The 6,007-nt window shown below is 38.3% G+C and overlaps 1 protein-coding gene across 1 annotated transcript in view; it reads right to left on the reverse strand.

Moving 5' to 3' along the window:
• The window catches only part of LOC107682836 (high mobility group protein B1-like), a 7,810-nt gene extending 4,432 nt beyond the window's left edge, over positions 1-3,378 (reverse strand). Inside the window, exon 1 of the mRNA XM_016478965.1 lies at positions 3,285-3,378. The gene's annotated coding sequence lies outside the window, so the exon portion shown is untranslated. The remainder of the gene's footprint in view (positions 1-3,284) is intronic.
• Between the last annotated feature and the right edge of the window lie 2,629 nt (positions 3,379-6,007).

Genomic DNA, 6,007 nt, shown 5'->3' on the forward strand with positions numbered 1-6,007 from the left:
GTCTTCTGACAAAACACTTTCTCAACCTCCCTTAGGCAGTTGTCTTTCAGACTCAGTTCTGCAAAAACACGGGTAAACAAAAAAACAGGCTAAATTTGACAGTCACAAGTTTGAGTGTGTACAACATGTCATACTGTTTACTGTTTACCGAATAGTGAAATGTCCCTTATACAAAGTACTGTTACTATAGTTACTATACTGTACTACACTGTGTAAGCAGTGTAAAACCCTGTCGGTGATTCTTTCAGCTCTCTCTCCAGTGCTAGGATGCATTTTTAAAGCAGTCACCTGTGCTCCTGTTTATACTATCCTGAGATTCTGACTGGTGTGTAATCAGTTTTGCTACTGAATGTTTGCATTTGGATAATTGTGTGTTGTTTGAGTTCACACTGTGACAGTAGAGTTAATTATATAATGTGTTTTATGAATGAGAACATAAAATATCTGTAAAATGAGGCCAACTTTGGAGAAATCATTAAAAAATTAGATGGAATGTGTGTATTTATGCATGCCAGTATAATATGTAGCCTAGAATATTATAATTTCTAAACTACTAAATTAATTAGTAAAACATGATTGAAGTGTTTACTCATGGTCCATTGCTTACATTATGAATGCATCTTTAATTTAGAATTTGGTCTTTGGATTTAACTGTGTTAATGCATTAAGCCATTTTTCGATTTTGTTTTCTTGGGGACAAAACTCTTAAACTCATAAAAATGTTGTCTTTCCATTTGGATTATACTGCCATTATCTTATATATGGTGCTTACAAGAAAGCTGTGAATTGGTTGTTCCTGGTTGTTGTTTTACAAGTTATAAGCACTTTTTCTAAATAACATTGTAAGTTCATTGATTAGCTAATATTGCAGTGTAATTTTAATTTTACTCGTCATATTTTCGTCAACATTCTGAAGATTATGGAATATTCTGGGATTTGGAGGTGCTAAAATGTTATAACACACAGGTTTTTTTCTTTCTTTTTGCTCAAAACAAAACAAAAAAACACTAATCTATAGCACTTAAGACATTTGACAAAATCACACACGGAACTGGCAAAAGGTACTGCAGAGGACACAGGCGCAGACGTCATGTAGCTTGTAGCTTCTGGTATCTTCTCAGGCAGCTTCTCACGCGAGAAGGGGGGCGATGAAAGTGTCGCGCTTCTTATCACACGTCATTGGTCACGGCTTCTGCTCACGGCAAGGTACGCGACGATCGACACGACTGATTGCTTAGTTAGCAACGTAAGTGCTTAAATCACACCCCATACGGATCGGGCGTCTGGCCGCTATCACTAGCGCTCACTTCATCATAACCGCTGCCGTTAAATGCTATACAGTATAGACCTATTTCTGTTTTCTTTTCTTTGTCTTACGCCGGGATGCACCGAGATGATTGACGTATTCACATCCCGGACTCGATAGCAGACGCAAGTTTACAATGGGTTACCAAAACCCTCACAATCTAGAACACCGGCTCAGTGCGCTTTAATCTTCATTTTTATTTGTAATAAACTCCTATCCGAGACCTCACGACACACCCTCTGTTGTTTTCTTTGTTTAATCAGCCACATAATTGTAATTGTAGGTGCACTTTATTTCATTTAAACCTCCTCACCTGTAAATTTAAAATGAATCCCTAATTGAGATTTAAATCTGAGTTTAAAGTTATGGAGCAACAGGATTACAGTTAATCTATCTTAAATATAAATTAAATCCAGGATCAAGATGATGGTTTAAATGTAAACCTGCTTATTTTTAAACAAGGTTTAAAGTTTGGTGCAACAGAATTACTAGATAAACCTTGATTTAATCTAGATTTAAGATGAATCCTTATTGGTGCAACCCACCCCAGTGGTAATCACTGTAATTCTGCACACATACACATACATTTAAATATTTATGTTTATTTTTTTATCTTCTATATATCATTATTATGTACTGTGAGGGCATATTGACTCTAAAAGGAAAAAAATCAGCATGATAAAATGTGAAGTGAAATCACATTATTGATATGGACAGGGAGATGCACAAAGACCGCCTCAAGTTCACGGTGAAAGACAAGGACATCCTCCATTTCGTGAATAAAAACACATATTTAATAGTTTAATATTCATTCCCAATTTTTCCCCCCTTTATGTGTATTTTACATTAACGGAACATTCACATAAGCATCGCCCAAGAGCGGGCAGGTTTATTACATAGGGACCGCCTTGAAATGCCTAAACGGTGCAACAATAATATTTCTTCTTCCATTTTGAAAAAGCCATCTTCATGAGAGAAAGTCCCCATCAATTGTCTCCTCCCACATTCCTGGGTAATTTCGAGGACCCAAAATCACCGCACTTCGTCCGTTTCTCGCCCCTAGCCCGTCGCTTTCCTAAATTATCGCCTCCCCTATGGAAGAAGTTGCTCTGTATGGACACAGTGTCTGTAACTATACGCGCTATGCAATGGGAGTTTCGTTCTCGTAAGTCCGCCGTTCAACTGGAGCCACATGAGCACAGCTAGCAGAGCCAACATGGCTTCCTCACTCTCTCCATTTATGTCTGCCAGTCTGAGCCGCATACACACACAACACCGGCGGTGGGAAACAATATAAATGTAATTGTAAACCCTCTTCCTTGCGCGCTTTTACTTGGAAAACACCAGCGTTCATTAAACAGACCCTCGGGTTTTCGTACGAGTTTAAAAAGCAGTGCAAACGAGCTTGGTTGAATTTTATTTTATTAGTTGAGTTGAATGGTGTTTACACCCCGTCCGTCTCCATCCCCCGCCACTCATAGGCAAACGCACTCCGCAAGCCAGCCATATTATATTACTGAACACGGCCGCAAAACGTCGCGTTCTGAATGACCAGAGCGGAAAAATGCACAAAATGACTAGCACATTCCCTCGGGACTGGTAAATCTATTCGAGGTGTTATTTTAGTCTGTATGTGAGCATGCCACGCACGTCACTGGTTCACACAATAACAGCTTCAACTGAGACCCCAAAAAGCTAACTACTTTAGCTGGGATTGCTACCTGACAAATATTGCAGCCCATCCCATTAAAGACTAATAGAATACTGTCATTTCACAAGGAAAAAGCAACCATGTTTTATCTTCAGAAGATTTTTTCAGTCAGGATATTTCACTATGTAACGTAACTACGCGCACTGACTGAATGACTGGCGAATATTTTCCCCAAATACGCAACTACCAAGGGAAAATGTGTTGTAATATACGACGTTTTTTGAAAAATAGTTAAGGCCTTGACAAGCATATTATGATAAAACTCACCAGCCTTCTCTATCTGCAGCCTCTGTGGATACCTAGATAAGGGGGCTTTGAAGTACAATAACACCGATGCGCGCTCTTCCAAGTGCGTGCAGAACCCTCCGCTCACGAGAGTCACAGTATACAGTCAGGAATCCTATTGGCTACCGCCAAGTCTTGAGCGCCTGTGATTGGCTGTCGGCTCACTATAGCCCCTACGAGAGCAGAGGTGTGGTTGGCTGTTCGTCGGCGAAACGTCATATTTTTTTCAACGGCGCGTGAATATGAAAATCCATCCATTGATACAAGCGTAATAGTATCAGACACCGCTTTGTTCTGCTGGGTACTTACTATAGTATATGCAAGCACGCCGTTGTCGTTTAAGTAAAGGTTTCAATTTGTATGACGACTATTTGCGTTGAATTCATAGTATTTCAATGATTTCACCGCACAACTGCGCGTTGATAACTCTCGGAACGAAAGAAGAAGAAGAGTGTAAGTTATACTTACTACCAGGCTGTGAATTACGGGGTTTTAGAGGGATCTGGACCGTGAATGAAGGCTTTAACCCCTTTAAAGTATATCAAAACAAATTGTGAGTTTTGCAAAGTACATTAAACAAATATCATTCTACATATTAGATAAGGAACGTTTCAATAGCGTTTAGGTGAAGAAAAAGTATGCACGCCGCTCGAGCATTTTCTGGTGGATACACAAAGCACAACGATGTCAATATTTATAATGTAATTGCATATACACATGTCACACGTACATTACAAAATAAAAGTTAAACATGTAAAAGTCTACGCCTAAAACATGGTTTGCAAATCGTGCAACTGCTGAATTTGATCCATGTTGTCTATTCAACAAAACTTGGCCAATTCAATAAATGTAAATTAAGGAATTCATTCACTGATAATTTTTTTTTTCTTTTAAAAATGAGTATAACACAAGGGTTTAATAAACATCACCTGAAATGTAGGACTTTATAATTCAATGAAGAATCCTGAATGAACAAAACAGAAAAGAATGAGTAGGCATACTTTATTATTCATCTTTTATTGCTCCTTAACAAATAACACATTTGTCGTAGCTAGTGAAGTTATCAAAAGCCAGTTTTATTGTCTTTGAAAAAGAAATCGAGCAATATATCCAAGCTAGTTTACTCTTTTTAATTAGTGCTTTTCTTTTCCATGTTATGTGTTATTGTGTACTATATTGCATATAACATTTGCATTTGTTCCTAATGTATTTTTTGTGATACCTTGGCAATATATAGGCTATGTATACAGTATAAGGTAATCTTGAAATGCACCATATAATGTTTTCCACTGAGCGGCGCTACGCCCTAATAAAATAGAACTAAAACTCCTGTAAGTTTTAAAGAAATCTAAAGGAATTTTTTTGATTCTTTTTTTTTTTTGAGTACTTTTAACTAAGGAACGTGAGAAAAGATATACAGCTCTCGTGGTCTATTATAATCATACTATTTTAACTTTCTACTGTTTTTTTTATTGCATATAGGGCTATTTTGCTTAAAATTGCGTTGCATATGTGGAACCTTGATTTCAGTGGGCCGCCCGTTTACCACCTTTTTGGCCGCTTGAAGCTATCAGCGGGTCTTTGGGTTTGCGTGCGTTCATGCGCGTCATTATACCTGCTAAAAGCCCCCCGCGGAGCGTTAGTTAGCACTCGCTCGCGAGCCCGTTGTTGTGCGTTTCCTATAACAACATCAGCTTACAGAAAACCTCAGATAGGCATTAGCGATGCAGATCAATAAGTGAAAACTTTTCGAAAGAATTTCAGGAACGTCACAACAGGTGCGTCAAAAGTAAAAGTCAGCACATTATTATTGCTAGCAGTCCGATTCTCTTCTTGCAGTGCACTGATCTGTACAAACGACGGAGCTGCTGGTGAACAGTACGTAACATCTGATAAGCAGATCCTGGATACTTTATTGTCGTTTGGACAACAGTAACAGAGGCAGATAATCTGTCAAGACAACCATGGCAATATATGGTTAGACAAGTTTATTGTGATTTGAATATTTTCAGTGTGTTACTTACGTATGATTCAAATTAGTTTTTTCACTGTACATTTTAATCAAGATGTTAACAAGCGATGGGAAGTAGGCCTATATGAGACCCATCTCATCTATTCCAACTTTAAGGTGAGATTTAATTTTTTTTTTTTTTTAAGTGATGACAAATGTCAGAGGTAGGATTCATCTTAACTTTTTATTTGTTTCAAATACAAGACCGAAAACATCGGGCAATATCTATAGAAATTCATAGACACTGGATGATCCGATGGGAGCAACTGCATACAGTGAAGATTTCTGCTGGAAGCCTGTGTCAAAGACTACTTGCATAAGGTCTGCCACAGCATCAGGAAACAGAAGGAACAACCCACACCCAAGCCAGGTAAATAGCACATTTTGTGATTTGCTGTGTCTGTTGGCTTGTTGATGTATAGTTTGAAAGCGTCTTTTCGTACTAATGCTTGTGCGAATGTGTGTACTGGGACTGTTAAGCTTCAAAAAAGCACACCAGTAGCACTATATTTGTGTCCTGTGTCCTGTCATACAGGTTTGGAAAAACATAAGGGTTAGTAAATGATGGTTATAATGTACCATATTTGTTCTTTCTTCTAACACGAAGGTATTCATGGTATGGAGGCATTCTGCAGATCAAATGAAGCATTTTGGTGGTAGTTCCCCTCTTCAGCACCCGTTCACTGAGAAGGAA

The sequence above is a fragment of the Sinocyclocheilus anshuiensis genome, unplaced genomic scaffold, assembly GCF_001515605.1.
Source record: "Sinocyclocheilus anshuiensis isolate Anshui unplaced genomic scaffold, SAMN03320099.WGS_v1.1 scaffold1170, whole genome shotgun sequence".
Taxonomy (NCBI): domain Eukaryota; kingdom Metazoa; phylum Chordata; class Actinopteri; order Cypriniformes; family Cyprinidae; genus Sinocyclocheilus; species Sinocyclocheilus anshuiensis.